This window comes from Lycium ferocissimum, chromosome 4 (genome assembly GCF_029784015.1).
Source record: "Lycium ferocissimum isolate CSIRO_LF1 chromosome 4, AGI_CSIRO_Lferr_CH_V1, whole genome shotgun sequence".
NCBI lineage: Eukaryota > Viridiplantae > Streptophyta > Magnoliopsida > Solanales > Solanaceae > Lycium > Lycium ferocissimum.
The window spans coordinates 50049134-50059887 of NC_081345.1; positions in this window are offsets into that span (position 1 = coordinate 50049134).

The following is a 10754-nucleotide window of genomic DNA, read 5'->3' on the forward strand; positions in this document are numbered from 1 at the left end:
ATAGTTTTAGGGAAGATGTAGCTTTGTGATTTGATTGGCCCGAGCATGTTATCCGTACACTTGGCATGATTTCATTGGCTCATTAATTTGACCTGGATTGCCACCTCCTTTAACAGTTGGCATGGACCTGAGTTTTAAAATGGGCTAATAGCTATTTGGACCTTGGGCTATTAAAGTGGGCTCATCATTTGGAGCTCAATTAAATGGGCTAGGCCAATGTATTTAAAATTGGATGATTAAACCAATCATATTAGCCACATCATTTGGACTATTTTCTTGAACTTAATATAGTCCAAATTAATTTATGGATTTAAATCCAATAAAAGTTATATTCCTACAGGCACACTTGAAAAGACAGAACTAAAAATTATGCAAATTCATTTAGTGGGTACAAGTTCAAGCTTATTATTGGAACTCTCAAACAGTTTATTCATATTTTTTAACTGGGTCTGATTTATTATCTAAAGTTTTTTTAAATTCATAACATAGATTTGAAAAGAGTTCATTCTCTCCCGTTTGACAATCGAAGTGCATTTGACAATCGAAGTGCATTTGACACAGTTCATTCTCTCCCATTTGATGGATTTGGGAGGAAACGAAAGGAGTTTTATGGGTTGTGAAGAGGAGAGAGTCAAAGAGATTTAACTGTTAATCAGAGTTGAACACTAAGGTTAACTAAACAAATCAGGACCATTCATTTGGTATGAGGACACGTGTAATAATTTGAAGCCCCCACTGGGGGAAATGGAAAGATATTCCACTGGAGAGGAGCCAACTGCTGAAATGTGTATATGTTGCTCAAGGCTTAAAAAGTTCATTCAAATTTTGTGTATGAAAAACGTATGAAATGTGTATATCTCGATCAAGGCTTAAATATTACGCTCAAAATTTTATGTATGAGAATGATATGAAATGTGTATATCTCGCTCAAGACTTAGAATTTCATTCACATTTTGTGTATGAAAAATTATATTAAAAATTTCGCTTACACATACATATTTCAAACATTTTTCATACAACTTTCATACACAAAAATTTGAGATAATTTTTTAAGCCTTTGAGCAAAAACAAAAACACAAAAAAAAATAAAAAAAAATATGAAATTGTATTTTTTAAAGTTTAATAATTTTTTTAAAAAAAATATTTTCTGAAAATAAAATTAAAAATCGAAAAATATATGAAAATCCGTCATGTTTCGTAAAATATCATTATGTTTTGTAAATAAGAAAAACTATCGTCACGTTTCGAAATATTTCTCTTTAACATGTATATATACGTAGTTTTCCCTTAATTTTTTTCCCTCAAATTGCTGGTGTTCAATTGTTGCCCTTCGATATTTTAAGTGGCCGAAAATATCGCTGAAATTCGTAGCAAATTATGCCTATTCGGGTAACTTCTGTAGAAACCCAGCAGAGTTTAAAAAAAAATCATAAGGAAAGGTTTCATAGTAAACTATGCGTATTCAGGGTAAAGTTATGCCTTAAGGCATAGTTCTGTAGAAATTAAGTTATCCGACAGAACTATGTCTTGAGATATAATATCTATATAGAAGTTATGCCTTGAGGCATAGTTTCTATATAAGAGTTATGCCTTAAGGTATAACTTTATCCCTTGTTCAGCATAGTTATGTCGGATTCTAAAAAATTTAGGTCGTAAGGCATAACTTTTGCCCCGAATATGTATAATTTGCTATGAAATTCTGCCTTGCGAAATTATTTTTCTTTTTGCCTCTGCTGGGGTTCGAACCCGAATCTCTGATTTCATAGACCAACCAATATGGATACTCTGGCTCACAAATTTTCATTAAATGAGAAGTATTGGAAAAATTAAAGACCAGTCCATATGAAGGCCAATCCGCGCAATTTTTTGTTTGGTTTAGGGATTTTTCATGAATACCCATGAGGCCCAAAGTATTTACCCATTCTATACCCATTACATATTATCAGTGGCGGAGCCAGGATTCATATTAAGGGGTGTCAAAAAATATAGAGATATATCGCAACCTAGTTTCGAATACGCGACCTTAGGGACTTTTTGCAACCTCTTAAGCTGCATTAAGCCTTCAGCCTATGTCTAGTGGTGTCAACACTTGTATACATACCTATAAAATAAAATTTTCATATATCTATACAATGTAATTTTCCGGCGAACGGGTAAGGGTAGCTCCGCCCCTGCATATTATGCCGTTTGAAATATTACATGAATATAATCTGATATAAATATTAAAAAACCCTAGCATACTTCATTGCAATGAAATATTACGATGCGGTTCTCAGTTTATTACGAAACAGTTTTAGATTATGTCTTTACATCCCAACAACATCAAGTTCCATGGAGATATTGTTCAAAATAGGATATGTTAGACACCTAATTTTTGACCTCTAATAATTTTATTTAATTGCCTAGAGTTTTTGGATCTTAAACGGAGTGAAATATGTATTTTTATAAACTAAAATGATTTTTACAAAATTATTCGATAATATTTTGCCATTTCATTTGGCAAAATGAGTGCAAATATATATTGTAAGTCATTTAAAAGTAATTTACATATTTTTCACTATTAATATTAGGGAAAATACTTAAAATGCACCCCAACGTTTGGCCAAATTTGCAACGACGCACCTAACCTTTACGAGTGACCTATTCAATTAATTGTTTAAATTATCAAGTGTCAAATTGATAAATGTTTTACTTCGTTAATTCAAGAAAATTGATTAATTAAATAAATAAAATAAAATAATCATTTTACCTTTCTATGGAAAATTACATTTGCATTTCTGTGACTCAAATTGATTACAATTAATCATGTGCATAGTTGTGGTTACATTTGAAATTAATTGCTATATGTTAATTGAGGTTACAATTTGCAAAATTGGTCTTTTTATGCATATGATTGTATTTTAAATTAACTAATTGGTCAATGAGTTATAATATGGTCATAACTGAAAGTTTCAATTAGTGGACATTTGTTTAATTTAGGCTATTTGTGAAACCGACACTTTTTACCCCTCCCTATATACACGTGTATGCACGGTATACACGAATATACATGGATACCCATGTATACAGGTGTATATCAGATTGGGCCATTCCTTCCTTCTTATTTCTCGGCTAGGTCCAGCCCAATTAGATTGACCCGTCCCAAATTCGCATAAATATATAAACCACATATACACACACACACCCTTTTCAGCATTTCAAAGAAGCAACAAGGGTTTTCTTCGAAACCCTAGCGCCGTCAGGAGGCGGTTGCCTCTCTCTTCCGTCATCCATGCCTTTTTCAGCAAAAAAACAGGTGTACAACACCTTTTGCAGTCTCAGTACAGCCAGGAGAGGCAAACATTATACAAACACGGTATATCTCCCCTCCTTTTCTGTTTTTTTTTTTTTTTTTGAGGAATTTAGGGTCAACGAGTACAAATCCCTTAATGGGATTTGGCCCAAATGATTTTGAACTCTTGGTTCCTATTGGTTGATCCAAAACCAACGAGATTTACCAAGAACCCTTTAAATCTGACCCTTCGTGTAGTTTTTGTTTAAATCGTGACCATCGAGTGTTGATAGGATGGAATTATTCCCAGAATTTGTTTAGTCCCACATCGACTGAGTTGAGGTTTCATCTAAATTTGGGGTTCTACATAAAGAACCCCCAATTCACAGCACACACAGGGACGAGACTTGTATTCACTAAGCAAAAAACTCAATTTAACTAGGATTAGCTAAAATTGCTTAAAACCTTGACCTAATCGAGTCTTTAGTCTAAAATTTTATTCTTTCTTTCTTGGCTGAGTTTTTCTGGTGTTAGGAAGCAAAGGAGCATCCCAGTTCCATTTTAGCATAACTCTGTGTTAATTAGTTATTAGCCTGTTTGCAGTAGTTCATATATGTTGGTTAATTTAGTCATGTGTGTAGTGTAGTCCAGTTGTTAGTATGTTAAGTTATTTTATAATCTTCTGTTATTTAGTGGAAAATAATGTTTAAGTGCTTATATGTTATTTTTCTGTCATCATTTAAGTTTAGTTTCGTTTAGTTAATAGCATTCTTAGCTTTTTTTTTTTTTTTTTTTTTTCTTTTGTTTAAATTCTAGTTAATTAAAATGTTATAACTAGGATAGCTTTGTAGTTCATTTCTATTTCTTGTTCTTGCTTAAGCATGTGTTAATTCTGGTTTAGTTTAGTAATAATATGAGGGGTGGATAAGTCCATTCCATTTGCTTGAATGCCACTCTGTGCATGACTTGACTACCCCATACGATTAACCCCTTTAAATGCCCCTCTAAGCTTAGATACTTATGTATTTTCATGCATGTTAATTTGGTTGAAGTTTCCAGCCATTACTGCTCTGTGAGTATAACATCCACGATTTGATTGAGGATCTGAATATGCATGTTTGTTGACAATGGTCTCTGTCTAAGCATATGATTGTTTGTGTTCAAAGATATGTGGTTAAAGAGTCTACACTAGTCCAACCTCAGTTATGCAATAGAGTGGCCATGAATATGCAAGTTGTTTGAATTGGGATCATGTTTCAACTTCCAGAGAAGGTTTGTGGCATGATTATGAACATGGTAGGTGTTTAGTGTAGAGTATTTCTGTTTAGTACCCTGCTTACATGACTTGAATGGTAATGCTAAGTCATAACTGATTAACCCCCATGTCTGTCCATTTTCTTTAAAAGATTTAAGTGACTGATGGTATGCTGTCTCCCCATCCTTTTGTTTTCCCTATGCCTCTTTTGGTGAAAGTGTTGAGTAAAACCATGCTGACATGAGCTTTCAAAGTTTTCCTTTATTAGACTTATTCTAGAATAGAATAAACACTGCTGGTTTGAAGCTTTGAGTTGTAAAATGTCCATGTATGCTACTGAATGTTGACATAAGTCATGTTAAGGGTTATATGTGTTAGACTACCACTGTGTACCATTACTATACTAGAGGCATTTTGAGATTCCTTTTAATCAAATGAATGAATTAGATGTGTGTCAAATGCATTACTACTATGCGTGTATCTGGTATATTGACATAGATCTAATGTGATGCTTCTTTGCTCTACTCTCCTTTTTATTTTTTTTATATATGTTGCCACTGCATGACATACATATGGTATATGAGATATATACAGTCTATATATGCCTCGGTGTATATAGGATGTTATATTTTTGTATACCGATAGGATATTATCATGATTTGACTTAAGAACATTGTTGATTGAACTGTTTGGGCCTGCCTCCTTTATTTGTTTTCCTTTTATTACTGAATCGGGCTTTCCCCTTATGGCCATCTTCATGTTATCCACTTTGGGCCTTTCCTCCAGCATGTTATCTTATTTGGGTTCGTTCCTTTGATTTTTTGGTTTTAATCGAAATTGAATTTTACTCTGGTCTGTTTATTTTGCTAAGTGTATTAAGTATACTTGATATACATATACATTCCTGAATATATGATCGTGCTTTCCCTTAAGTTTTCTGTTAATTAATTTACTAGTATAGGTGCTTTCTAACCGCATTTCCCCTTTTCCCCTCTTTGTTTTGCATAAGAATCCATACGGGCCACTTGGGCATTTTCTCGCATGAAATCAGTGTTGGGCCTTTACTCTTATTCTATCGAGTCCGCACGAATGAAGATGATTGAAGGCCCAACCATGGGTGAAAATGACAACTAGTGAGCTTCGGTAGGCCCACTAGCCTAAAATCTACCTTTTATATATATGCATATGAAATTGTATATATATTCGTATATGTACGAATGCTATGTGATTATTGAAACCTCACGGTTAGAATTTAGGAAATTCGTGTAGAAAAGTTCAGAATTTTTCTCAAATGATTTTCTCAAAGTTGAACACGGCAAAAATTGACAAAATGTTGGGATTTTTATCAAGTCTTTGAAGTATGTTATGTCACGCCCCAAACCATGGCCTTGGCATAACACGACACTCAGTGCCTTGCTGCATGTGACCGAGTGAACCACATGACTTGCTGAGTCTACATGGGACATGAACTCATGCGGAATATAAAGTAAACGTGCATAAATTGTGAAAACATGGAGTGCAATAATCATAAGTCTGAAAATATTATTATTATTATTATTATTATTATTATTATTATATCATGAATGCGGAATTATGGTAATGTAGCCATTGAGGCTAACTCAACTGAACATGACAACTGACTAGTCTATGAAATCTCTGACACGAATCTAACTGCTAAACTTTTCACCGGGACAAGGCCCTCGGCATACCTTAAATGCATAACTGACATAAATAGAAGTAAAGACACAACCCCGAATGAGATGGGGCTCACCAAAAGCTGGTACGAGCAATGTCCTAACGAGCAAATCTGTTGTCCTGTAAATCAATACCTGCATCGTGAAATATAGGCCCCCAGGCAATAGAAAGGAGACGTCAGCACATTGAATGTACTGGTATGTAAAGCAACTGAAAGAAACAATATGGGACATGAAATAACATGATAAGAACTGAAACTGAAAACCTGGACATGAACATGAGTATCTGACACGAACATGAATGCATATATAACATGAGTAAAAGCATTTTAAGTTGGGAGAGCATTGATATAACCGACATGTAACCACCACGTTAACACGTGGCGTCTGATCTCTGTCCGACCAGCTAAGCCATCTTATACCTTGCCGGGGTACAAGACATGAACATGACATGAATGGATCCAAGTCCCTCAATGAGAAAAACATGAAGGAGTCATCCTAACTGGGCGGAGCGATCCTTATCCGACGGTGGTAAACATAGTTTCAGGCTGTCTGAGCCTCCTCGGTAATCTGTGCAACTCCCAAAAACATGAACATGATATAGTTGGCTAAGAAACCTGTGATTTTCGTGAAATAACTTGTAAAAAACTTGTAATCATGATTTCACGAAATAACTTGTAAATATGGTTTCATGAAATAACTTGTATTTAGCATGTATGTATCTTGAATCATGGCATGAAGATAATTATATAATACAATTGCATGAAAACTTGTAGACATGTAGGATATTCATGAAATAAGCATTTTTAATTAAAAACATGCATGCAAGAACTCATGAAATACGAGATATGGGTTTTCATGGATTACGGACAGATTCTCAATAATCAAAATGAAATATCAAGAACACAACAACGAGATTATATCACAAAGCTTACTATAATATAGTACATGGGCCTAAGGTTATCATGAACATGGCTAGAACCCTAGTTTTTGGAGAACTTGCGTGTAATCATGGAAGAAGGGCGTGGGAAGAACAATGATGTTCCCACACGTAGATAGAAACCCTACATACCTTAATCGCTCCAAAACTTGAAGAAAAGTCTGAATCTTTGAAGAAGAATTCCAAAAGCTTTAAATTTGAAACTTTGAGAAGAGTTTTCACTGATTTTCGTAGCTACTGTTCGTGGCTCAAAGGGTACTGCTCCGGACCTAAAAATCCAATCTCCACCGTTCATATTTTAGACTTATGTGTTATGAACACTCAGTTAAAATTTGGGCTGGATCCAACTGTTATATTATCGGAAAACACCAAATTCATATGGCTGGTCGGAATGAAACTCAACAGAAAAATACTAGAGTTTTCTCCAATTTTTTACAACTCTTGATTTTTATAGGGTAACGGGATGGATGGATTTATTCTAGTCTTTATGAATGATAAATCTTGTAGAATACAAAGGTTCTTGATTAAAATATTTACCTTGGAGGAAACCTTAGGAAACTAGATTGCCAAACCAAATTCTTGAAGGTTTCTTGATTTTTCTTGATTGCAAGAATGAGTTTCTTGAAAGATTGAAGTGTCTAGGTTCTTTAGGGATGGAGTTAGAGAGAAAAAGAATAGTCTCTTAGGGTTTATAATAGTGTTATGGACGTTTTTGCTTCATAAAATAATAAAATAGGGAGTCCCAATTCGAGTAGGAAAAGGCAAAAAAACGTAACCCAAAATCTGAAATTTTTGCTCTAACCAGTGTTAGTAAAATAGGCATAACCCTTAGCACAGAGCTCTGTTTGAGCTCCACAAGATACCGTTCGAAAGCTATTCCAAAGGGTTACAACTTTTATGTTTTAAGTTTTCTAAAATTATCAACTAATCAAGGAGTTACAGGAGCCCGAAATAGGCTGGTCAACCACTTTCATAATACGTACAAACTTTTAAATTCTTTGCTAAAACTCTAACGTTACGAGTCTAACATGAGTTCTAAGATACGACGTGTTATATGTTAAAACTAGAACTTTAGAAGTATACGAGTGTGTGTGTAAACGAATTTGAATAAAGAAACATTGGAACTTGTTTTGGGCCTTCAAAAAATCTGGAAATAAAATGAACCAGTTTTTACTTTGAAATGAAACGGGCTTAACACTGTTTCGGGCCTCATTTACAAAATTAGGACTTGGACTGGTATTGACATAAATGAAACAAACTTATTTTTGGAAAAAGGGTAGTAGCAAATAAACTTTTTTTAACTTTATGGACTTAAGGTCATTTGTAAAACCTTTGGGGCCCAAAGGTGAAACCTTAAGACATGAAACAAGAGAAAATATACTTGGACCTTGGTTTGAGAATAAGATGGCTTTGGGGTAGAATAGGTTTTCCTAAAATGGGCTAAATAAATAAAATAAGTAAATTCTTTTCTCTTTATTTACATTTATAAAAATCTATTCTATATTTTCAAAGGGAGATATACTCCATTTATTTTCCATATACATACATAAATTTATAAGGACAAAAATCATGACATTGGACCGAACTAGTAGGAACTCTACTTAAGAGAAAATCTTAGGTGTGTTTTGGTCCGAAAATGAAGTGATTTCAACACCCTTTATAACCATTTTTCGAAAAGGAAACCAACTCTTTTCCTTAAAAAATATTTTGCCAAAGAGATGGAGTTATGATATTGACATGACAATTTTGCAAGAAAGAAGATATTTTAGCAAATAATCACAATTATCACATATTGAAGCTCGTAGGTCAACCGTATTCTTCGGATCCTTAATACTAGGGTGCTTACAACCTTCCCTAAGGGATCACCAGAACCCTTACCTCGAACTCTGGTTTTAAAGATTTTTTCTCTTGTTTGAATAAACCCTTTAAACTCGGTTTCCTTTATAAAATTAGGTGGCGATTCTAAATAATAAAATCAGAATAGAGTCCACAACCTCTTCGTAACTTTTATGCACCCGCGTGCATAAAAGTGAACCGTAACAGCATATATGTTCTAGGACGTGTTTGCTCCATAACTTAATTACTAGGCAATTTAAAAGTAATTATGCAATTTTTACATAATTTTGAAAAAAAACAACAATCTAAAGGTTAAGGTCTCTATATCCTTGAAATAGACAAGTTTTGCAGATCTGAAATGTCCAATTCACCTCCAACTCGACAGTTTACGCGCTCAATATACGCAAAATATCAATTAACTATAATAATTATATTGATTGGGGGTCATTACCATATTTTTCTATCAAGTCTAAATAAAGTCAATGAAAAGTCAACATAAAATTAATTAAACCCTCAGGTCAAGCCAATCAAACCTTGAAACAACTTATTGAACCAGATTACCCAACGCTCATGATCACAAATATATAATCAAGTTTTGGTTTTGACTATATTGCCAGGTCAAATTTATTTACCTAATTAAGAAACTAGATAGAAATCTCCAATTTAGTCACTTGAATCTTATGATTCTATAGTTAAATCCAACAAATCAAGTATAACCATCATAGGGTATTAGAGAATCATAACCTCAAGGCTCAGGTCAAAATTAATTCATTAGATTACCACCCACCAGCTCTTATTTTTTAAGAAAAAATGGAACAATTCTAGGCCTAAATTTGTCACTATTCATACTTAATTTATATATATCAGAATACCTTGCGCGATTGCGGTCCCCTAACCTTATTGAAATAATTCATGAGCTAGACTACTTAGTACAATTGCGACGCACTATCTATCATGATTCATATTAGCAGGCCGCAACATAATACCCAACAAGACACTATCTGTCAGGAAAACATTCAAAGTCAAACTAACAAGGGAAAATCATGCAAATTGAGTCTCTCAAGTCTTAAATCATTAATAAACTAGTGAAATTGTATGCACTTCACGCGGTCCTATAATACATCAGCCAATTTATAATTATATCATGTTTTTAAATTTTTTATTGAGATAGAAGATCCTTAATCCTTGAAGAATTTAAATAAAATTAGAGGACTTTGTTGATTTATGTTAATAAATTCGTGGAAGTTAGTATAAATCTAGAATTAACTTTCATCTTCCTGAGAAAATGAAACCAAACTCAAATTTTGGAGGATTACAAAATTAATACATATGACTCAATTTTTTACTGAGCTAAGCAAACAATATAAAGTCATGTATATCCATATTAAATGAAAAGTCATGTTTGTATAAAATTCATTGAGGCAAGCAAAATTAGAACTTCTTTATCTCCTTCACCCTCTGCAATTCTCTATCTCCTATTGTCTCATTTCATTCCTCTATTTAGAGAGTTGGAATTCAAATTGAATTGAAGGAAAATGAATGTGATAAGACAGAACAAAATTCTATTGAATTCCACCTTATAAATAAGGATAATCAATATGATAAACAAAATAATTTCATTTTAATTTTACACTTCACTTTTCTCTAACATCAACAGATTGTAGTCATTCAAATGACAATTTTAATTCATATGTAGTAGAAACCTCAAATTTCTCACACTCCACCCATTCATAGGCAAAGGGATTTATATAATTCAAA